At 32.3% G+C, this 25391-nt stretch overlaps 1 pseudogene across 1 annotated transcript in view; it reads right to left on the bottom strand.

The window, feature by feature from the left end:
• The window catches only part of LOC306652473 (ankyrin repeat, SAM and basic leucine zipper domain-containing protein 1-like), an 80289-nt pseudogene that overhangs the window by 49914 nt on the left and 4984 nt on the right, over nt 1–25391 (bottom strand). Inside the window, exons 4-8 of the transcript in view lie at nt 24006–24117; nt 9970–10067; nt 9261–9395; nt 1374–1498; nt 469–544 (exon numbers count right to left, since the gene is read on the bottom strand). The product of the transcript in view is annotated as an ankyrin repeat, SAM and basic leucine zipper domain-containing protein 1-like (transcript). The remainder of the gene's footprint in view (nt 1–468; nt 545–1373; nt 1499–9260; nt 9396–9969; nt 10068–24005; nt 24118–25391) is intronic.

Here is a 25391-nt window from a genome sequence, read left to right on the forward strand (position 1 = left end):
TCACTATCCTCATAATTTTCATCTACTCAAATCCAAAATGTATTCTTAAAGTATCTAGGTAATGTTTGGCATATGGGTCTAATTTAATATTCAAGACAACCTTACATTACCTATTATTTCTTTAAGGGGAAAGATGTTTAAGTAACATATTTTGGTCAAAAATCAGAGGAAGAATCTAATGTCATGTTTGGTTTCAAATCATGCTTCTAGTATTCTATACAAGAAGATCAGAAACTGCAAAAACAAATGGCTTTTTTACAGAGGCATTGGACTGTTGGCAAAAGTTGTTAAATTCAACTAGCTTATACTTTTTGTAAATATAATAAATTTGGGGATATTTTTTACAAGTTTACAAGATGGGATGTATTATAAATTACACAGAAAATGTACAGCATTCATTCATAGGCATCTTTATGAATTAAAATTTAATTTTATGTTAACCAACAAATAAACACATATGAATCTCACCTTTAGTAACTCTGTCATAAGTCCCAGTCCAAGACCATGTAAAAATATTTCCAGATCTCCAAATGCTGTGTATGAACTATACATATTTATAGCAATGTCAATTTTAGAACATATTATCAATGTATGAATAATAAATATAATGTTATATTTTAAAAAAGAATAAGAACAAATTCATATAGAATATATCGTAAATGTATACTCCAGATTTGATGCTGTATCAAGAATTGAGCAAGTGTTAATTCATTTCTCTTCCACCTGGGTTGGAAATGAATCCAGAGCTTTGTAAATGCTAAGCAAAGCAAATCAGTGAGTGATCCTCTCTACTGGAAGCAGGCTTTCCTAAGCAATGATATCAGAGGAAATGGGTGATGGCAAAGTGTAGTTCATCTTTTGTAAGAATGAAAATACTCATTAACATATATTCCTTGTAGAATATCTGTGTGTAAAATTATCTTTAATTGTGATAAGTAAGAATTAATGAAAAACTTTATATGGGGTAGAATGGTTTATAATTGTGTACTGAACAATAGTGCTCAGGAAAAATATTTTTAGTTTTAGCTTAAACAATGAGTAATGTGCTTAAAATGCTCAGAAAGCAAGGGATAATACAGTTTGAATATTATTGCAGATGCTGAATCCATTAAAATGCATTTCACTAATATTTTACTAAGTTTACATTTAAAGTCAAAGTTGTTGTGATTAATATTGGTACACATAAATAAATCCCTCTAAAATTATGGAGACCAATGCACCTAAAACCCAGACATTTCTAAGTGATATTTAAAAATGCTTGTCAAAGTATAAAATATCATATATCTTAAACACATCATTATATTTAGAATAATAAGTAAAAGCATGCGTTTTTAACTTATTTACAGGAATTCTTTTCAACTAAAATATGTTACTCAAATATGTGACTTTTTCCTTTATCAGAATCTGCTATCAATTGTTTACAAAGAGCCTCTTCTTCAGTTAACTCTTGAAGTTTTCCTTCCAATGGATTTAAAGTCAAACAAAGAAAGTTGAAGATCTCAAAAAGTTCAGATATTAGCCAATATAGTTAATATTTTTATACACTGTTAAGTGCACTTAAAAAGAAATAACATGATTATTTTTAAACTGTATAAAATTTTAGCAACGTATAAGGGACAGAACTTTCATGACCTGTTACACTGAGAATGACTTTTATAAACTCAAGTAAATTCTTTCTTGACATAAAATAAGCAGAACAGTATAACTAATTTGAAAGAGTAAAATTAGAGTGGCATTTTTAGTAATAATTAGTACAAAAGTAAAATGATATTTTGATAAAAGAATCAGAAAGATCAAGTTTAAGGTAGTAACTGAAATAAATTGCTAAGTGGGAAGGAAGCAATAGACTTGCTTAAATGTATACAAATCTCAACTATATACCTCAAAGCAATATGATAAAATTTGTTAGTTTTACAATCTAACTTCTTACAAAGTCAAGGCTATGTCATGTTATCATTCAAAATATAAGATCAAATTTCATTATAAGAAATGATTTGTGATTCAATACAACCTTTGATGCTCATAACTGTATTATACCAAATTCAGTGTTATCTACCCAAAATTTAGTAATGTAATAAACTAATTTTTAGGTTCCAAATTTTCTTTTTTTTGTAAACAAATGAGATACATGTTGTTTCTCTGTTTGTACATGGAGTAAAGGCATACCATTTGTGTAATAATAAATTTACATAGGGTAATGTGGTTTGATTCATTCTGTTATTTTTTCCCTTTCCCCCCACCCTCCCACCCTTCTTTTCCCTGTTTACAGTCCTTCCTTCCTCCATTCGTACCACCCTCCTTAACCCAGACTGTAAATATAACCCTAACCCTAACACTAACACCTCCCACCCCACATTATGTGTCATCATTCGCTTATCAGTGAGATCATTTGCCCTTTAGTTTTTTGAGATTGGCTTATATCACTTAGCATGATATTCTCCAATTTCATCTATTTGCTTGGATTGGCATAATTTTATCATTCTTTAAGGTGGAGTAATATAACATTGTAAATATATTCCACAGTTTCTTTATTGATACATCAATTGAAGGATATATAGGTTGGTTCCACGATCTGGCTACTGTGAATTGAGCAGTTATGAACATTGAAGTGCCTGTATCTCTGTAGTATGCTGATTTTAAGTCCTTTGGGTATAGGCCAAGGAGTGGGATAGCTGGGTCAAATGGTGGTTCCATTCCAAGCTTTCTTAGGAGTCTCCATAATGCTTTCCACAGTGACTGCACTAATTTGCAACCCCACCAGCAATGTATGAGTGTACCTTTTTCCCCACATTCTCACCAGCACCTATTGTTGCTTCTGTTCATGACAATCAGAATTCTAATTGGGGTAAGATGGAATCTTAGGGTAGTTTTGATTTGAATTTTGATCTTCTTCTGTGAAGTGTCTGTTCATTTCCTTAGCCCATTTGTTGATTGGGTTATTTCTGTTCTTGGGGTAGAGTTTTTGGAGTTCTTTATATATTCTGGAAATTAGCGCTCTCTCTGAAGTATGAGTGGCAAAGATTTTCTCCCACTCTGTAGGCTCTCTCGTCACATTACTGATAGTTTCCTTTCCTGAGAGAAAGCTTTTTAGTTTGAATCCATCCCAGTTGTTGATTTTTGGTTTTATTTCTTGTGTTATGGGAGTCCTGTTAAGGATGTCTGTTCATAAGCTGACATGTTGAAGATTTGGACCTACAATTTGTTCTATAAGATGCAGGGTCTCTGGTCTGATTCTGAGGTCCTTGATCCATTTTGAGTTGAGTATTGTGCAGGGTGAGAGATAGGGGTATAATTTCATACTGTTGATTGTGGTTTTCCAGTTTTCCCAGCACCAAATGTTGAAGAGGCTGTCTTTTCTCCATTGCATATTTTGGCACCTTTGTCGAATATGAGAAAACTGTATTTTTTTGGGTTTGTGTCCATGTCCTCTATTCTGTACCATTGATCTACCTGTCTATTTGGTACCAATACCATGCCATTTTTCTTACTATTGCTTTGTTGTAGAGTTGAAGATCTGGTATTGTGATACCCCCTGATTTGCTCTTTCTGCTAAGGATTGCTTTAGCTATTCTGGGTTTCTTATTCTTCCAGATGAATTTCATAATTGCTTGCTCTATTTCTGTAAGGTACATCACTGGGATTTTAATTGGAATTGCATTGAATCTGTATAGCACTTTTGGTACTATGGCCATTTTGACAACATTAATTCTGCCTATCCAAGAACATGGGAGATTTTTCCATCTTCTAAGGTTTTCTTTAATTTCCTTCTTTAGTGTTCTGTAGTTCTCATTGTAGAGGTCTTTCACCTCTTTTTGAGATTGATTCCCAAGTATTTTATTTTTTTCAAGGCTATTGTGAATGTGTAGTTTTCCTAATTTCTCTTTATGATGATTCATCCCTTATGTATAAGAATGCATTGGATTTATGAGCATTGATCTTGTAACCTTCTTCTTCACTGAATTCACTTATGAGTTCTTAAAATTTTCTGGTAGAATTTCCGGGTTCCTCTAAATATATAATCATTTCATCAGCAAATCATGTCATCAGGGATAGCTTGAGTTCTTCTTTTCCTAACCATATCCCTTTAATTTCTTTGGTTTGTCTAATCCTCTGGCTACAGTTTCAAGGACGATGTTGAATAGAAGAGGTGAAAGAGGGCATCCCTACCTTGGTCCAGATTTTACAGGCAATGCTTTCAGTTTTTCACCATTTAGAATGATATTGGCCATGGGCTTAGCTTAGATGGCCTTTACAATGTTAAGGAATTTCCCAATATTCCTATTTTTATAGTGTTTTCAGCATGAAGGGATGCTGTATTGTATCAAATGCTTTTTCTGCATCTATCAAAATATCATGTGATTCTTAACTTTAAATCTGTTGATATAGTGAATGACATTCATTGATTTCCAGATGTTGAACCAACCTTTCATCCCTGGGATAAAACCCACCTGATCATGTTTTACTATCTTTTTAATATATTTTTGTATGCAATTTGCTAAAATCCTGTTGAGAATTTTTGCATCAATGTTCATTAAGGATATTGGTCTGAAATTTTCTTTCCTTGATGTGTCTCTGTCTGGTTTAGGTATCAGTGTGATATTGGCTTCATAGAATGAGTTTGGGAGGGTTCCCTCCTCTTCTATTTCATGGAATACTTTGAGGAGTATTGGAATGAGCTCTTCTTTAAAGGTTTTGTAGAACTTAGCAGAGAACATATCTGGTCTCAGACTTTTCTTTTCCTTGATGTGTCTCTGTCTGGTTTAGGTATCAGTGTGATATTGGCTTCATAGAATGAGTTTGGGAGGGTTCCCTCCTCTTCTATTTCATGGAATACTTTGAGGAGTATTGGAATGAGCTCTTCTTTAAAGGTTTTGTAGAACTCGGCTGAGAACCCATCAGGTCTCAGACTTTTCTTTGATGACCTCTTCTATTTCATGCTTGAAATTGATTTATTTATGTTATGTATGTACTCCTGGTTCAGTTTAGGTAATTCATATGTCTCTAGAAACTTGTTGATGTCTTCGAGGGTTTCTGTTTTGTTGGAATGTAGATTTTCAAAATAGCTTCTAATTATGTTTTGTATTTCACTCATATCTGTTGTGATATTTCCTTATTCATTCCCAATTTAGTAATTTGAGTTTTCTCCCTTTTCTTTTTCTTAGTGCAGCTAAGGGTTTATCAATTTTGTTTATTTTTTCAAAAAAACAATTATTCATTTTCTTAATTTTTCTGATTGTCTCTTTTGTTTCAATTTAGTTGATTTTGGCTCTGATTTTAACTATTTCCTGTCTTCTACTACTTTTGATGTTGGTCTGCTCTTTTTTTTCTAGGGCTTTGAGCTGTAGTGTTGTCATTTATTTGTTGATTTTTTACTTCTTTTGTTGAATGTGCCCCATGAAATAAATCTTCCTCTAAGTACTGCTTTCATAGTGTCGCAGAGATTTTGATATGATGTGTCTTTGTTCTAATTTATTTCTAAAATTTTTTTTAATTTCCCTCCTGATGTTATCCCATCATCATATAAGAGCATATTATCTAATCTCCAGGTATTGGAGAAGTTTCTGTTTTTTATTCTGTCATGTATTTCAAACTTTAATCTATTATGATCTGATAGAATACAAGGTAGTATCTCTATCTTCTTGTATTTGCTAATAGTAGCTTTGTGGCATAAAATATGGTCTATTTTAGAGAAGGATCCATGTGATGATGAGAAGAAAGTGTATTCATTCTTTGTTGGATGGTATATTCTATATATGTCTGTTAAGTCTAAATTGTTGATTGTGTTATTGAGATCTATGGTTACTTTATTCAATTTTTGTTTGCAAGATCTATCCAGTGGTGAGAGAGGTGTGTTAAAATCGACTACTATTACTGTGTTGTGGTCTATTTGATTTCTGGAATTGAGAAATATTTGTTTGACATACATGGATCAGCCAATGTTCGGGGCATAGATATTTATAATTGTTATGTCTTGCTGATTTATGCTTCCCTTAAGCAGTATGTAATGTCCTTCTTTTTCCCTTCTGACTAGTTTTGGCTTGAAGTCCACATTATCCGAAATGAGGATGGATACTCCAGCTTTTCTGCTGTGTCCATGTGGATGGTATGTTTTTCCCATCCTTTCACCTTAAGTCTGTGGGTATCTCTTTCTATGAGATGAGTCTCTTGTAGGCAACATATTGTTGGATTTTTCTTTTTAATCCAATATGCCATTCTATGTCTTTTGATTGATGAATTCTGGCCATTAACATTCAGGGTTACTATTGTGATATGATTTATTTTCCCAGTCATTTGATTCATTTTTGTTTTTTGACATGATTTGGTTTCTCATTTATTTTTCTATTCCTTTAGGCTAGTTACTCCCATTGCTGATTTGCATCATTGTTTTTTATCCCTTCCTCATGAAATATTTTGCTGAGTATGTTCTTTAATGCCGGCTTTCTTTTTGTAAATTCTTTTAGCTTTTGTTCATCATGGAAGGTTTTTATTTCGTCGTCAAATCTGAAAGTAATTTTTGCTGGGTATAAGATTCTTGGTTGGCATCCATTTTCTTTCAGAGCTTGGTAAATGTTGTTCCAGGCCCTTCAAGCTATTAGTGTCTGGATTGAAAAATCTGCTGATGTCATTACTGTTTTTCCCCTGAATGTAATTTGTTTCTTTTCTCTCGCAGCCTTTAAAATTCTCTCTTTATTTTGTATGTTAGGTATTTTCATAATAATGTGCCTTGTTGTGGGTCTGTTGTAATTTTGTATATTTGGAGTCCTATAAGCCTCTTGTACTTGGTTTTCCATTTCATTCTTCATATTTGGAAAATTATCTGATATTATTTCTTTGAATAGATTGTTCATTCCTTTGGTTTGTTTTGCTAAGCCTTCCTCAATCCCCATAATTCTTAAATTTGGCCTTTTAATGATATGCCATAATTCTTGTAGATTCTGTTCATGTTTTCTTATCATCTTCTCTGTTTGGCCAACTTTGTTTTCAAGTTTGATATTTTGTCTTCAATGTCTTAGGTTCTGTCTTCCAGGTGTTCTACCCTATTGGTTATGCTTTCAGTGGAGTTTTGAACTTGATTTATTGTTTCCTTCATTTCAAGGAATTCTGTTTGATTTTGTTCAGTATCTAACTTTATTGAAACAATCTTTGGCTTCCCATATTTGCTCTTTTAACTGTTGATTGGTGTGATCATTTAATGCTTGCATTTGCTCTTTCATCTCCTCATTTGCTTCCCTGATTGTTTTAATTATGCACATTCTGAACTCACTTTCTGATGTTTCTTCTGCTGTGCTGTCATTCGGTTTTATTGATGTAGTATCTAGGTTTGTTTGGGACATCTTCTTCCTTTGTTTTCTCATATTGGTCAGATATCAGTTTGACTCAGATATTGCAGATTTCCTCTATGGCTTATAGTGTCCCTGTAGATTTCCAGTATATCACCTCCCAGCCTTCAGTAGCCTGAATTATTGGAGGAAATTAATAATACAGTGCTTCCAAAGAAAGCTGCCCCTAGCCTACCACTGGGTCCAGGGCTGAGGGCTGCTTCTGCATTTAAATCCTCTCACTGCACGGTCCTGCTCCTAGAAGCTAGCTATAGACAGAGCCTGCCCCCACTTGAGGGATCCAGGCTGCTAGGAAAAAGCCTCTCCCTGTCTTGCCTTGATCCCAGAAGCCTCCTGCAGGCCAGGGCCCATGGCTAAGTTCAGGGCTTGGGGTTGGCTCTGTGCAGAAAAGCTCTCACTGTGCGGGCCTGCTCCAAGAAGCTGGCTATGGACACTGCCTGCCACTGGAGGGAGCAGGGCTGCCTGGGGAAGCCTCTTCCTGTCCTGCCCTGGTCCCAGAAGCTGCCAGTGGGCCAGGGCCCGCTGCTGGGACCAGGGCTTGGGGTTGGCTCTGTGTGGAAAAGCTCTCACTGGATGGCCTGCTCCAAGAAGCTGACTGTGGATCAATCCTGCTGCTGGAGAAAGTAGGGGTGCTTGGGGAAGACACTAACTATCCTGCCCTGCTCCGAGATGCTGCCCCTGCCTGGGCCTGCCCCCCAGTCCAAGCTTCCCCTGGTTGGAGAGATTTACTCCGTGCCTCTATGTTAGTCCAAGTCTCTCAATGCCTCCCATTCTTGAATCCAGGCTTCTGGAGTGACGGGAGATGCAGTCACCCTCTAGTCCACCTTCTTGAATCTCTGGTTTCCAAATTTTCAATGATAAAAAGAAATAATGCAATAAAATGTTTTTGTTGTTCTAGGGATTGAACCCATGGGTGCATAACCACTTAGCAACATGCCCAGTGTGTTTTTATATTTTATTTACAGACAAGGTCTCTCTGAATTGCTAGGTGCCTTGCTAATCTGCTGAGGCTGGATTTCAACTGGAGATTCTCCTGCCTCATCCTGTGGAGCTGCTGGAATAACAGGCATGCATCACCATGTTCAGATTTATTTTTGAAATTTTACAAGAGTTTAGTGATTAGTCTCTATTCTACAATAATTTTGGAAATATACATATTATTTGGAAAATGATATCATGTTTATTAGATTGCTCAAAATTTAGTAAAGTTATTTTATGTGCAATATAAGTGGCATGGTTTTACGGTTATATGATAGAGCTTGTGGAATTTCACAAACTGTAAAATTCAGAACCTCAGTGTTATGAACTCTTTAACTTAATAAATTTACAATGGTACTATACTTGACTCATGCTTAGAAACTACAGGCCAGAGACTAAAAGTTTAGTATTCACACCAAAAGTTTTTATTCATAAAATAATTTGATATATGGCAAATATTTTTCATTCAGCTTTAAAATCAGAATGACAGCAGATCATATACCCACGTATGTTGTCACTTTACCACATACATTGTCATACATATAGGAATAAATGTTGCTTAAAGTACTTAACTTTTAATTTGTCTAACATCTAAAACTTAAAATTATATATATTAAGTACATCTTCAAATGTTGACACTTGTCTCAATACATAAGTTAATTTTTAAAAATCTAAACCAGTTTATATTAGTGTACTCTATTTTCATTACCAGGAACAGAATAAGACTGTTATCCTTTTATATAACTTATCACACTATATATGTCTTTGATTTAGTAGATGAAAAATTACTAGAAAAAATAATAGGTGGAGAAAAAATATTTACACATTTAATAACTGAAAAAACTATTATTACACTTGTGAATTCCAACAAAATAATATAAAATTTCTATATAAGATAATATGATATACCAGAGAAAAATTAGTTTAACATATAGATGATACCTCAAGATGTTTGTTTCTTTTTGTAATCTCACTTGGTGTCTTTAAATCTTTGGTTTGTAGCATTTTATTAGCTCCAAGATCAAGCAACTTCAAAACTACATTTTTCTGATCTTGACATGCTGCCCATGTTAAACACTATACGGGGAGGAAAAGAGGATTGCTTAAAGAGAAGGGGTGCACATGAGACAGATAGGAATTTTTTTCAACAGTATACTGGCACATTAAAAAAGAGAAAATGGTTAATTTATAGAATGATACAACCTCTTCATTTAACAATATAGACCTATTTACCATATTGTAATGTAACATACTGCCCATGCTATAATTGCAAAGCAGACTGCAATGTTCACTGTTTAATAAAATCAAATATTTTACAGTTAAGCAATGTTATGGAACAAAATGATTTATATCCCAATCACCAAAATATTTTCTGTGAAAAAGGAATCTTTATGTAAATTCAGAGTCCAGGTTTCTTGGCACATTGTAATTTTTGTCAAGAATAACAACTCCCAAAGTCAAATGATTACTTTTTTCCTCATTCATTTGTTGCTGTTTTTCACCACTGATTATATTCTAGATATTCTTTAATTATTACTTCTTAGGAACCCTTTTGTAATAAAAACATCCAAACATCTATTTTTGTAGATTATGAGTAATAATAAAGTTAAAAACAAAAATTATAAAGAAATATTGTAGAAGTGTTTTTGACAGCATAACCATTCTCATCCTGTGCATTCACTTCTGTACCTTGTGCAACCAGGACTGCAACCACCTGAGGGTGGCCATCCCGTGGGAGTCATCAGTCTCCTGTGAGGTGGAGGAAAGGAGAATTAGGGTTAGGGCTGCCATTAATGATTTTCTATTTCATGAATTTAAGTATGCATAATACTATCAGTATTATTTTGAAAGAAAAAAAAGATATAAAAGCATTTAATGTCAGATGATTTAAAAATCTAATTTTCCAGGAAAAATATAAAAGAGATGACACTTGAAGAACTGAATGCTAACACAGCACCCTCTAGTTAAGAAATATACAAAAATTAATAAACCATGATTTTAATGTTTTAACAATTTATACATTCATCTAGGATATCATCAGGTTAACTGCACTATGCTTCTGCAGGGGATATAGAGATGATGATGCAAATAAGCCTCCTCCTTCACTGGATTTATTAATTCTAAATACTTATTACATTTTATTTGGCAGATTGCTGAAAAGTGTAAACTTTAAAATCTTCCCTTATTTCTTAATGTGTCACATTTTGATTCTATTTAAGACTAAAATAATTTTATTCTGACTTGAAGGCTTATTCTAATCAAGAAAGAGATAAAATAATTTAGTCTGACTAACATTGTTTGGAAACTACTTTCTGGGAGAGAAAAATAATTTCTCTTTAGTTTAACATTTCATAAAACTAGAGATTCAGACCCTTTACTCCTGGGTGTTACTCAGCCTATTTCTATACCAAGGGACACTAGATTGTTCTATCAGTTCAACTTGGGATGAATTTAACACAGTCTATTTTTAAAGGGGGTCTGATATTCTGGGACCAATCTTCATTAATCATCACCAATATCTGATTTAGAAAGGAATAACTTCAGAGAACAACAAATTAAGTAAGTTCAAAACTCTGCTTGTTGATATAAGAAAGTTTCTCTTGGTTATTCATATTACTTACAATACTTATAAACCAAAATGTGTCTCAATAAGGCTTATTATTGTTATGTATATTGTGAATCTGATAACTTCATGCCAATGTCTATAGCACAAAAACAATTCACACATTTATCTGTTTTTTTCCTATTTTCTAGTATATTTTGATTGCCTTATTTGAAATTATATGATACATTAAAACATTTCCTCCTTTGTCTTGAATATCCCCTACTTAGTGGTTTTATTAAGATCCACAATTTTTATAAAGTGAAGATAGAGTTTTCTGGATAATTTAAGCAAACACAAAATGTACATTCAACAGAAATATTATGAATCAACTACTTATTCTAATTCTTTACTACATGTAAATGACACATCTTGGTATCTCTCCTCCATTCCATGTTCCCCTCACAAAGTCCAAACATGCACCTCTCAAATCTTTCCTGTTACACTAAGCTATCATTACTCAGACATAGGCTAGTATATGATCTTCCCTATCACTCCATAAATAAGTCTTCAGGAGGTCCTAAGAGCCCTACCTTCACAATATATCTGAAGCTGAGCACCTCTTCTCACCTTGTCAGCCAAGACTGTCCTTGTCAGCCAGGACCGTAGTTCAAACCATACACACTCTTTCTGACCTGTGTTATTGCAAGAGCCTCATAACTCTTTTTCATGCTTTTTTTTCTTGTCCACTTCAGTTAATTCTCTTTGAAAATGCCAAGTTGTTCCCTTTTCAAGGAAACACTGTTGCACTGGTTTCTGACTACTGATAAAAGATGAACTTATGAAGCGAAACAAAATCCTATGCCAGTCTAGCTTATCTAAAATTAATTGAATTTTAAAACTATTTAAGGGAAACCATATATAATGTTGCAAGACATTTTCAAAACAAAAAAGAGCAATTCTTCTAGTATTTCCTACTTGTTAGTTTAATAAAGTAGCAATTTCATTAACTCCTCAGGAAAGTTTAAAATATATTATCTGATCTACTCAAGTAACATGGTAACTATTTGTGCTACTGATACTTTGGAACACTAATTTTCATCTTTTTCTTAAGATTCATTGTGAAGAATTCTCATTCTCTTTTAAATCTACTGCAATTTGGTTCTGCTTGCTCCTAACATAAAAGAAGTTTTTAGCTTACTGTATGCTCATTTTTATTTTTTCCTATCACAAATTTTCCTTTATTTGTTTTACTTCACTTAACACTAGTAATGTTTGATATTGACATCGCTTTCTTTTGGCTTACATTTACTTATAAAGTTATGAAGTTCACACACTTTTGATTCAACCATGTCTAATGAACAGGATTTAGCTATTCTTTTGTTTGTTTATTTTTAAGACCAAATCTCAGTCTGTCTTTTAGGTGAAAAACCCAATGCATTCCCATTAACCCTAATGACTGGTATACTTGACAAAATTTTGTTCAGTTTTGCTGGTTTACTACTCACTACATTTTGAAAATCTGGTGGCTCTATATTTCTATAAAACATTATTAACTTTCTGTGCCCTTAGTATCCTGCAACACATAGGAGAATTTCATTCAAAATGTCAGTCATGCCTCTGCTCAAGATGATGGTTTCACATTCCCAAGTGTATTCAACAGTCTTTATTTTGCCCCTACTCTTGAATGACAGAATGAATAAACACATAATTACAGATCCCAAGTTTATTTCTCAGACTATTTGCCTCCTTCCACATATAGCTTCTATATTGTGAAATATGTTAGAGTGAATTTCTGTACAGAAACACTGTGTATAGGTAAACTGTCACTTCAGTAAGAAACTCTTAGGAATTTTGCTTTATTCTTGATATTTTGAGTTCAGTGTGATGTGTGCTTCTTTAATTTTTAATCAAAATATATATGCTACCGATTTGTGTGTAAATTTGCCACGAGTACAAGAAATCTTTGAACCCTAAGGTTTTGTGTCTTCAGTTTTGGAATATTCTTGGCCATTATTGATTCAAATATAGTATAACTTCCATTTTCTTTTTCTGGAACTCTTATTAGATAGATGTTAGAGTTTCTGGAAAGATTCTTCATGTCTTTTCCCTTTTCCCTTATATTTTCCATGTATTACCCTTTGTGTTGTTTTCTAGGCAATTTTCTTCACATCTAGGTCCTAGTTCATTAATCCACTCTTCAGTTGAGTCCCATCTGCAGTTTTGCACATTATATTTAGTTTTAGTAGTCAACACTAGTTTTCATAATTCACTGTACTTGTTTTGTACTTCCTGTTTGTTATTTTGTGGAGGAAAATCACTCTTTTATTACTCAGAGCAGTAAAGTTCTTTTAGATTTTATTTTCACTAGACTAAGTGAATCTTTTTGTAGAGTTTATTGTTCCTGTTTCATTCCATGATGCTTACCTTATGCAGATTTTAGTGATTTATGGCTGTATACATACTTTTCAGACTATTATTATGAAGGTCCTCCAAGCACAGAAGACTCAAGTCACTAGCCTTCACTTTGCCTATTAGCAGTTTCAGATATTGCCAGAGTTCCCATCTGTATCTTTCATCAGTTATTCCTTTTCCATTACAGAGGTAATGTGTATATATATATATATATATATATATATATATATATATATATATATATGAAATTTACTTTGGGAGGGGAAGGCTTCAGCATATTTTTCTGTGCTTAACATCTTAAAAAGTCAAATTTATTTTCCAAATTTTATCTGGTCTTTTTTCATCAATTTTTCTTCTAGAATTTTTTAAACAATTCATTGAGTTAAAACAACTCTTTTAACAGTCTGAATGTTTAATTTTATAAATTAACTAAGATTTTTAAAATATCTTCTTTAATGCTGAGTCAAGAAATGACATGTCTGCTTATTCAATCTTCAACTCAGTGGAGTTTTAATTTTTTTCTTTACTTAAATAATTCATGTTTGTTGTATACTTGTATCTATGTATCTATGTTTTTGTTCTTTACAATGTGATCTAGAATCTCATTGTATTCCCAAACTGGTCAGTATTTGTAATTTGAAAACCAAATGAAATTTGAAAATTACTATAAAAATCTCCCTCATTTTATACTGATTTCCAACAGATTCTGAGTTGATTATCTTGGATTTATCAAGTATATAATCAATAGGACTTTTAAAATAATAATTTGTCTCATCTTTTCTAATTAAAAAAGGCTAATGGCTTAATCTGAGGCAACAGAGTTTAATGTCATAAAATGGAGGGCAGAAAAATCTTCCTGTAAAAGGCAAGGGAGTCTGTCTTCCAGGGCTGGTGGAATATCCTGGGACATGCATGCCACAACCACTCAATTTTGCTGTTTTAGCATGAATGTTGGCATACACAAGACACAAATGAATGAGCACAACTGTGTCCCAATAGAACCCTAGAAGTCTACCAACTTCTGCTTTAGACTATGAACTGTGACATCAGTCAGCATGGTTCAAATCTATGTTTCAGCCTTTCCTGGGTGAACAGTACTGGGTGCATTTCTTAAGTTTCATTGTCTCAGGTTCTTCATATGTGCAAACACCAGTTTCTACATGTGACAATTATTGTTGATACTACCATAATCTGTGACAATGAAATGATGATTTTAGTAAGAAAACTTCCAGGCACAAAGAGTCTGTCATTGTTAGTTATTCTTATTAACTACATCTCATTTTCCTTTCTAGAATGCTTTGTTTTTCCTAAAACAATGACAAAGAAAAGACTGCTTATAAGTACACTTGCCTTGTTCTGAAATTAAGGCAAATGCTGCTAATGTGTTTCCACTAAGCATAGGACTAGTTTTGACTTCATATGCATGTTTATAAAATTAAAGAACTGTATATCTAATCAAATTTTATTAAAATAGAAATCTGAAATAGATTTTAACTCTTGTAAAATAGATTTTAACTCTTGGAATCTATAATAATGGTACCATAATAATGGTAATAATATTAATTAATTAATTATTTTATTAATAAAATCCATTCATGAAAAATGTCTTCCCTAATATTTAACAATTTTTCATAAATTTTATTTAATCATGGTATATTATTAATTTTATTTACTGATAACATTAATATACTGATATACTGATACTTCATTAAGTATTTATAATTTTTGTGTGAAGTTTCATAACTGAGATTGATGTATATAATTTTGGGGGCAACTAAGTTTTAACATGGAATTTCAGAATCAGTGTTGTTTGAGTTATAAAAAAAGAAATTGAAAGGCTTCTAGTTTTATATGTTCTAGGATTATTTATACAGTGTTAGAGTATTTTGTTCCTTGGAAATTTAAAAGAAGTAACTTGATAAATTCTCATCTCTTAGTCTGATATGTTTATTGGAAATAACTCTCTAAAAGTTTTTTTTTTTCAAAAAAATTGATAAATGTCACAACATAAGAAATTCACTTAAAGCATAAATGAAAAATAAACTCTAACAGGTCTCACACACACATAGCAATAAAAAATTCTATAATATGTCTGCAAATGCCATAATTTCATTCTTTTTCAAGGTGGAGTGATATTACATTGTGTATGTGTCAGCATTTTCTTTTATCATTCATCTGTTGAAGGACACCTAGGTTGGTTCCAAAGATTGACTATTGTAAATTGAGCTGTTATAAACATTGATGTGGCTACATCACTGTTGTGTGCTGATTTTAAGTCCTTTGGATATAAACAGAGGAGTTGCATAGCTGGGTCAAATGAGATAAGCCAATCTCAAAAAATCAAAGGATGAATGATCTTGCTGATAAGAGTATGATGATACATAATAGGGGATAGGAGGGGGGAAGAATGGAGGAAGAAAGGACTGTATAGAGGGAAAAGAGGGGTGGGAGGGGTGGGGGAAGGAAAAATAACAGAAAAATCAAACATCATTACCCTATGTAAATTTATGATTACACCTATGGTAGGCCTTTACTCCATGTACAAACAGAGAAACAACATGTTTCCCATTTGTTTACAATAAAAAAATAGTAGTTCTATTCCAAGTTTTCTGATTATCTCCATACTGCTTTCCATAATGGTTGTACCCAAATCTGTAGTCCTACTAGCATAGTATGAGTGTATCTTTATCCCCACATACTTGACAAAACTTATTATTGCTTGTATTCTTGATAATTGCCATTCAGACTGGAGTGAGATGAAATATGAGAATAGTTTTGATTTGCATTACTGTAATTGTTGGAGATGATGAACATTTTTTCATACTTTTGTAGATTGTAGTTCTTCTGTGAAGTGTCTATTCAGTTTCTTAGCCCATTTATTGATTGGGTTATTTTTTTTTTTTTTTTTGGTGTTAAGTTTTTTGAGTTCTTTGTATATCCTGGAGATTAGTGCTCAGAGGTGCATATAGTAAAGATTTTCTCCTATTCTGTAGGCTCTGTCTTCATATTACTGTTTCCTTTGCTAAGAAGAAGCTTTTAAGTTTGAATCCATCCCATTTATTGATTCTTAATTTTAATTCTTTTGCTTTAGGAGTCTTGTTAAGGAAGTCAGGTCCTAAACTGACACGCTGCAGATGTGTTTTGAATGAGTAGCTGTCAAGAGATTTTTGTCTATATAGTTTTGCTTAACTTTGTCCTGTTCATTTTTTGCTTTCAAAAGAATCAGGTTGATTTCCAGGTATGTGAATAGCCATGTTATTGCTATGCTTGAAATATGCAAAATAAACCTAAGTTATTTGTCACTACATATGTATACAATTGCTTAACAAATATAAAATCAGTTCCCACATATAAGGAAAATAGAGGTAAATAAAAAGATGAGCATAGACAATTTATAAAAATATATATAAAAGTTGGTAATACAATGGAATATTACTCAGCCATAAAGAATGATAAAATTATGGCATTTGCAGGCAAATGGATGAAATTGGAGAATATCATGCTAAGTGAGATAAGCCAATCTCAAAAAGCCAAAGGACGAATGATATCGCTAATTAGTGGAGGATGACACATAATGGGGGGGAGGCAAGGGTTAGTGTTAGGGTTAGAGTTAGGGTTAGGGAGGGGGGCAAGTATGGAGGAAGGATGTACTGTATAGAGGGTAAAGAGGGGTGGGAGGGGTGGGGGGAAGGGAAAAAATAACAGAATGAATCAAACAACATTACTCTATGTAAATTTGTGATTACACAAATGGTATGCCTTTACGCCATGTACAAACAGAGAAACAACATGTATCCCATTTGTTTACAATAAAAAAAAAAGAAAAAAAAAGTTGGTAATACAAGGACAGATATTTTAATAAACTGAAAATAAGAAAATATAAACTGTGAAAATGCTCAGGATGCAGATGTATCTCGCTGGTGTAGTGCTTGCCTAGTACACTTAAGGCCCTGGGTTTGATTCTCAGCAAATCCCCCAGAGAAAAAGAACACCCCAATACCATCACATGCTCATTTTTATCTACCAGATAGATAAAACCACAGTTTAATATGTTGACAAGGATGCAAAAAATGGATGCTCTCTCACATGTTTTACACTGTAATGTGGAAAAAATTTTAGACTGCTATTTGGATGTAACTTGTAAGATTTTAAATGTAAAAAAAAATTTTAGCATTTCAATTTCTACAAGACTTACAAAATTAATATGTTCCAAAATATCATCATCTTCATTGTTAAAGCAAATATTTTAAGGCTTACTCTGTTGCTGGGTACTGTTTTAAGTATGAAACACCCTTATGAAGTGAGTGATATTTTTAATTCTGTATTATAAGAATTAAACTGAATAAATAAATAACTCATTCAAATTACAGAGCTAGTAAATAATAAAGCTGGGATTCAAACATTGACAGTCTGATTCATGAGAAACCACTCCAACTACCATATGACACAATAATGCGAATACTACTAACTACTACTACTTACCAAAAAAGGTGCAAACACATTTCTGAGTGAAAAGAACTGTGCATATGTGTGTTTGTATGTAATTTTAAAAAAAGAATGGAAACATTGGCAAGCTGATTAAAGCTGATAAATCTAAGATTTAAAAAATTGAAGAAATTTGTTTAGTCAAGGAAGACTTATGTTTACTAATGGAATTACATATTATTTTAATATTCTGTGAAAATACGTATTGACTATATATATTTAAAAGGGACAGGAATAAAATCATTAAATAAATGACAATTTTTTGTAATTAAAAAAAACTTTTTGAATGAATATTTCTGCCCATAATTTCAGAAAAAAGATGTAAACTGTTGTTTACAATTAGTAAACAAGCTAGTATCATCATCTGCTTGGTTTTTTGGGGATTGGCTTATCTCATTTAGCATGATATTCTCCAACTGCATCCATTTATCTACAGATGCCATAATTTTAATATTCTATATGGTTATGTAATATTTCATTGTATATATATATATATATATATATATATATATATATATATATCACAGTTTCTTTATCAATTCACCCACTGAAGGGCATCTAGTTTGGTTCCATAATCTATCTATTGTGAACTGAGCAGCTACAAATGTTGATGTGACTGCATCACTGTAGTATGCTGATTTTAAGTCCTTTGGGTATAGGTCAAGGAGTGGGACAGCTGGGTAAAATGGTGGTTCCATTCCAAGTTTTCTATGGAAACTCCACACTGCTTTCCAGAGTGGTTACATTAATTCGCAACCCCACCAGCAATGTATGAGTGTACCATTTCCCCCACATCCTCACCAACAACTATTGTTGCTTGTATTCTTGATATTAGCCATTCTAATTGGGGTGAGATGGACTTTTAGGGTAGTTTGATTTGAATTTCTCTTGTTACTAAAGATGTTGGACATTTTTTCTTATATCTGTTGATTGCTTGGAGATCTTCATTGAAGTGTCTGCTCATTTCCTTAGCCGTTTTATTGATTGGGTTTTATGTATTCTTGGTATAAAATTTTTTGAGTTCTTTGAATGGAGGAAGTATACATTGTGGAGAGGAAAAAGAGGGGTGGAGGTGGAAAAAATAACAGATGGAGACAAATATCTTTATTCTAGGTACATGTATGAGATTACACTAATGGTGCAACTCTACTTTGTGTACAATCAGAGAAACAACAGTTTTACCCCATTTGTGTACAATGAATGAAAACAAATAAATTTTTTAAAAAGAAAACAAGTTAGTATTGAAAGCCAATACTGTAAATCTACCAAGTTGCTCTAGTGACATTTGCAACCAAATTTATATTGTAAGAAAGCAAACAACATTTTTCCCAAGGCATCTTCTGTTTCTTAAAAGAAGAAATAACATTCAACAAGTTAACAACCAAATAGTTATTAAGTCAAAACCTTGGACATCAGTTAATATGTGCTATCTTATCAATTATAAAAAAAACAGTTACTGAAATTAAAATGTCATAATGTTTTACAAACCCCTTATCTCATGACTGAACAATCTGAAAATAACAAACCCCTATGCTAGAAAAATTGCCTTCTAAATGTAAAGAAATCTTTTCTTTTTGTAAGACACAAAAAGGTTTCAGTGAGCTAGAAAAAAAACTCGCAAAAAACAGATGTTAATTACACACAATAATTCCAGCCTTATTATTACTCTAAACAAGAAGAATGCCAACTCCATTCATGATGTGTTTCAACTATGTTATAGATTAAATGATCTAATGCAGGCCTTCTTGATTTTAACTTATAATACCCTTTTTATTGAGTTATCAATATAAAAATAATATAAATAATAAGTTCACACCATGTCATAAATGCCTAGTCCCAAACAACTTAATCAAGTCCACTTTGTTTTCAGGTCTAAATATAATTAAGCTAATTTAAGTGATACTTCTCTAAACAGTTTGTGGACTTTTAAATACTCAACTACTTACTTCAATTTACAAATATTTAAATTTTAATATTTACAGATATTCAAGTTTACAAAATGTTCCACTACCTACTACCATTTACAGAAAAAGACAGTAAAAACAAACAAAATACTCATATATCGGCAATTTGACACAAATATGTGTTTTGCAGCAATTAGAAAAGTCATGCTGTTTAACTGGTTTGTGTTGAAAACTCCTAAATATAGGTAAAAATGATGGGAAATATAAGTACATTCTACTGGCAGAAGCTGTTTGGATTAAATTATTGTAAATATCCTTATCACATTTCTGCTACATTCAAAGGCACTTACATATTTAAGCACACAGTTTCTATTCTGTACAAATAACTTCTACCCCTGAGTTATAAGAATTATTTAGACAATATTTAAAAACAATTAACATGAGGCTTGGTATACAGAAAATATTCAATTAAAATTTAATTTATAAACAAAAACCATAACCCCCTCAAAGAAAAATTCTAAAGCCAAAATAAAAAATCCAGTAAATTGCCATATTGACTTGACACAGTACACTGTGCTAACTATCTTCTATAGAAAGATCTAAGAGAAACAAAAGATATGATTTGTGTCCTAGAGAGTTATATTCAAAAATAGATTTTGAGTTGCCAACTCTTTACTATTTTTTGCAAAGGGGGGGGGGAATGAAAATAGTAAAAAAAATACAATTTAAAAAGCAAGCTATATTCCTATGTACTAATTATGGAAAGTCTATCATGAAATACTAAATTAATGTTATTTCCAAAGAGATTTTAAATAAAATTTGAAAAAAAAACAACTCCATGGAAAACAAATAACACAGCTGACATTGACAAAATAATTATAAAAAAAGAAATAATTCAAAAAAATCCAAAATACTGAATTTTATTTCCAGTAATAAATAGCAAGTTAGAACAAAATTCAGACAAAAATATTAAAGCATATAAAACAGCTGAATGAAAACAAGTTTTAATTTCCTGAAAACCATAGAACTAAGATACCAAGGAAGCAAAATCTAGACAGCAAAAAGTCAGAGACATGAAGTGTGCATTCACATTTCTTTTTTCCCTGACAGTATGTACCAGTTCAGGTGGGAAAATGAGCCACAACTGATAGGGGGAATAAAATTGAAAGCCCTGGGCCTATACAAGGTAGAAATTTTGATAAGCCATACTTAAGACAAATTCAGCTGAGACCCAAAGGATTAAGGATAAACCAGAAACAACCCAGCTCTTTATGTTGTATATTCCAAAATGGCCAAGAACCACAATCCCAAATGTAAGATTACACGATCATGGACCCACAGTACTCAAAGCATGTTTTTAAAATATATAAAATTCTCTCTAATGGAACCTCCTAGAACTCATAATTAATCCTCCATTCAGATTTCAAAGCCAATAACTAGCACCTAGGCATGAATGAGAAGCATCATACACATTACTAACAGAAATAAACTTACAGAAATTGAATATGCTACATCTACATGATATATTTATCATATTAAAGAAAAATTGGGGGGATACTGGGGATTTGAATGAAGGAGCTCTCCACCAGTGAGTCACATCCCAGTCCTAGTATGTATTTTATTTAGAGACAGGGTCTCACTGAGTTGCTTAGTGCCTTGCCATTGCTGAGACTGGCTTTGAAGTTTCCTCCTGTCTCAGCCTACTGAGCTCCTGGGATTACAGATGCAAACCATCCAGCCTGGCTAAAGAATTTTTAAACTAAATCTTAAAAATATTTTCAGGGAAAAATGAGTTATAAAGTGATACTACAATTTTAAAAAGAAGCAAACAAGTTCTAGAAATTAAAAAATAACAAATTATTGATTCAATTTGTGAACTTAACAACAAATTAGGTGTGAGTTATAAAACTAAATGCATTATTCAAATCTGATCTAACTGAATAAAATGTGCTTCATGTATTTAAGTTATATCCAATTTTGAAAACTATTACAGAATTTTTTTAGTACTATTTCAGACAGATTTCTAATAAATTAAGTATAGGAAATTCATCAGTTTCCTCTTAATTAATTTTCATTTTTCTAATTGTTCTATTTACTGACTTTAGTACAAAAAGAACCAAGTGATTTGAATCAAGTAAATTATTTTCACTATAAGATACAAACCCCTAGAATTGTCCTTTTGTTCCAGACACAAGTAAATCATTTAATTTATTTTCCCAATTTTATCTACAAACTAAAACCCTGTCTTTTGAACTTTTTCTACAGAAAGAGTAGTTTCCATGCTAATTTTACATATCAGAACTAGGACTTCAGTCCCTAGTTTAGAGATTGACTACTATGACTGCTATTACTTTCACTTTATGAGAAAAGACTATGGGTCTCATTTTAGTTTTAAAAAAAATTAGTGTTCAATGTCTTTTGCACCTAGTAAGTATGTGGCCATGCAGCTTTCATAAAAACTACAAGCTGTATGGCAAATTCTTCACTTGTGCTATTTTTTTTGAAAGATTATTTTTCTCAGCAGAAGAGCTGCTCAACAGAAGTGAATATCAACAGAATAAAAGGAAACTCATCTAAAGATGTGTTTGTCTCCCTGATATCTGAATAGTGGTTCCCTAATGCATCTTTTGGCACATTTTACATGAAACTTAGTAATAATATAATTTGTCTATACAATTCCCCCAATTTCAGTGTATTCTTGAGCCCTGAGATTTTTTTTTTTCCCTTTTCACATTGATGCATGTTCTCCCTACCCCACTGTATATTCATTCAATGCTATCCTCATAAAATCTGCAGGTTACAAATCACTATTTGCCATGAGGTACATTCTTTTCAGGACTATGAAGAAAACAAAATTCAGTAACTGTATTGGTTCAAGCTCTGAGCATTAAAGAAGACTAAGTAGTTGAAAGTTTATTTCTGAAGATATTTCTTATATCTGTTAATTAAATAGATGTCTTTCTTTAAAGATGCTGTAAAATTATGTATTTCATTTGATTACATACCAGTCTAAATCTTGTGTTGCTTCAAATTCACTAGCTTTTCTTGGGTTTTCAGCTTTAAAATTGCCTTACGGTATGGTTGCTTTATAGATTTTATCATGAGATATTAATTGTGTTATTTTAATTCAAATGAAATCTTTTTCCATATATATCCTATGTATCTGAAAGATGCCATAGACTCCTTGAGAGGAAAAATAGTCTAATATCTATGATAATGGCTTGCTTAACTTAATATTCAGAATTTAGAAGATGGTAAGTGAGTGAGACGGTAAAGACAACCTATGATATCTTGGAGAAGTAGCAAAAGAAATTTTAAAAACTGAGGTACATCAATAAAAAGTAATTTTCCAATGAAACCAGAGAGGCATGTCTTATCTTATGCTACTTCAGAATGTATATATCAAAATCACAACACATCTGGAAGGGTACTTCAGTTAGTGTCCTGAAGTATATGCCCAGATTTCAAGGTGCAACTGGATTCAAAAGTTATACCTCATTAGGGATATCATAAATGACAGAATTAAAATTCCTGTGAATTGATGTGCTAAAAATATGTAGATAGAAATTTTTCCAGCTATTTTTAATCTTTAAATATTGTTTAAATATTGATTGTCTTGGCCTTTTAATACTAAATCAGGATTTCTCAACTTTGTAATTTTGGGTTTTGTATTCTTTGGAGGACTGTCCCATACACTATAGAAGATTTAACAGCCCCTTTGGCCTAATCCATTAAATGTTAATAATGTCTTAAAGGTGTGACAATGAAAAATCATTTTAGACATTACCAAATGGCCCCTGGGCAGCAGAAGAGACCACCCTTGAAATCATTCCAGTTAGAGCAAAATCTTTTTCATCTGGGAATTATCTAAAGACATATAAAGTATTATTTTTAATATTATAGATATTTCAAAAGATGCAAGATATATTTGTTGTTTGTTTTCTATGTATAATTAATTGCTAAATTCTTAGCAAATAGAAACCTTTGAATATGTTTTTATACTATTTGTATAAAACTTGTTACACAGAGAAAGTACTTAATAGGTTTTACTTCTCTATCTGGATCATCATATTCTTTTGAATGTTTTCACAGAATATCATTGTTTGATGTACTCTTTTCTGTCCAAATATCTATATTATTCCTCTTAAAAGTAAAAGTTGAAAGATCAATTTCTCTTGGTACTCCTATATAATTGGAACTAGGAACTTATGTCCTAATTTCTTCCATCAAATATTTGACAAAGTAAACATTGTTTATGATTTTTAAAAATTCATATTATGAAGTGTTTAACAGGATGATAAAAGTATCTTCAACATGTTGAACCAACAGTAAGGCTCTTACCTACAAGTTACATTTGGATCAGCATCTCTTGAAAGTAGCAGCTCTACACACTTCAAGATCTGTACTTCAGAGCCACAAGCAGAACATGTAGTCATCAAAACAGTCTGCTTATCTACCATAACCAAGCAAGGAAAAGTCCTTATACTTTAGAAAGTATATCTAATTGACTTCCATACCTTTAAAATATTCTATATATTTTTTTGCATTCTAGAATTCTACAAAATCTCCTGAAATCTCACTCATAAGATTAAGTCACCAAAACATGAGATCAGGGATGGATCCCTTTCCTCTTCATGTTATATGTAAAATGCACTTCTTAACTTAATTCACCTATTCCCTTTCCTCAAGACAATGAAGTGATAAAGCACATGACTCTGCTACATTGCCTGAATATGAACAGTTTTTGGTAGATTAAAAGTTTCCTTGCTCAACTTATGATTGGAAAATGAGCTGTATTCTCTGGTTTCACTTCTTTACTTCTCACCCATGGACAGTTCTTGAAATCTATCTTATAACCTCCCTAATGAAACAGATGCAATGGCCATATTCATCATTTTGTTTTCAGTCCTGGTCTACTTAATCTCTCTAAACTCACCCTGTTCCCTGAAACTATTCTTCCCTTAGTTCCTATGGTATCAATGGGGAAGAGAGTAGACAGAAAAAAGCAAAACCAATTTTTCAATTAATAACCCAGAAATTCAAAAGGTCACTATAGCTGTAGTTTAAATTACTGGTTCACTACAGAGCATAAAATTCTACTCCCAGCTCTGTGACTAAAGAACTGTGAGTTCAGTGATGTCTTACTATCTCATTAGATCTAAATTATAAGTATGAAATTAATACCTACCCTCTTTCTCTGACTTGTGCTATCAAATACACATAAAAACATTTATGTGTACATTCTAAGAAAAATGTGAAGTGTTTTAAAACTGTAAGTGTTCCTCCATTACAAGGAGAAACAGAAAAAGAAGTTTTTGAGCAGAATATTTTCTAACCTTTCAAAAATATCATTCTTAAATATAGATTTAATTGAGTGATATTCTTAAACAACAAAATGAAAAACATTCTTAAATGTGAAACTAAGAGAAATTTTTGAAAATATATAAGAAAAAACAGGGAGGGTTTTACAAGTACCTAATGTACATACAAAAAAAGAATGTGAAAGTTAACTCTAAAATAACACCAACACATTAATCATGAAGTGAATTCAACTACCTATTAAAACAAGTTAAACCAGGTACACATGTGTACAATCCCAGTGACTTGCAGGTTGAGGCAAGAGGATCTCAAGTTTCAGGTAAGCCTTGGAACCTAGGTGACATTTTGTCACAAAATAAAACAATATAAAGGACCAAGGATGTAGCTTAGTGGTAGAGCAGTATGACT

The sequence above is a fragment of the Sciurus vulgaris genome, assembly GCF_902686455.1.
Source record: "Sciurus vulgaris genome assembly, contig: HiC_scaffold_238_arrow_ctg1, whole genome shotgun sequence".
In the NCBI taxonomy this organism is placed as follows: domain Eukaryota; kingdom Metazoa; phylum Chordata; class Mammalia; order Rodentia; family Sciuridae; genus Sciurus; species Sciurus vulgaris.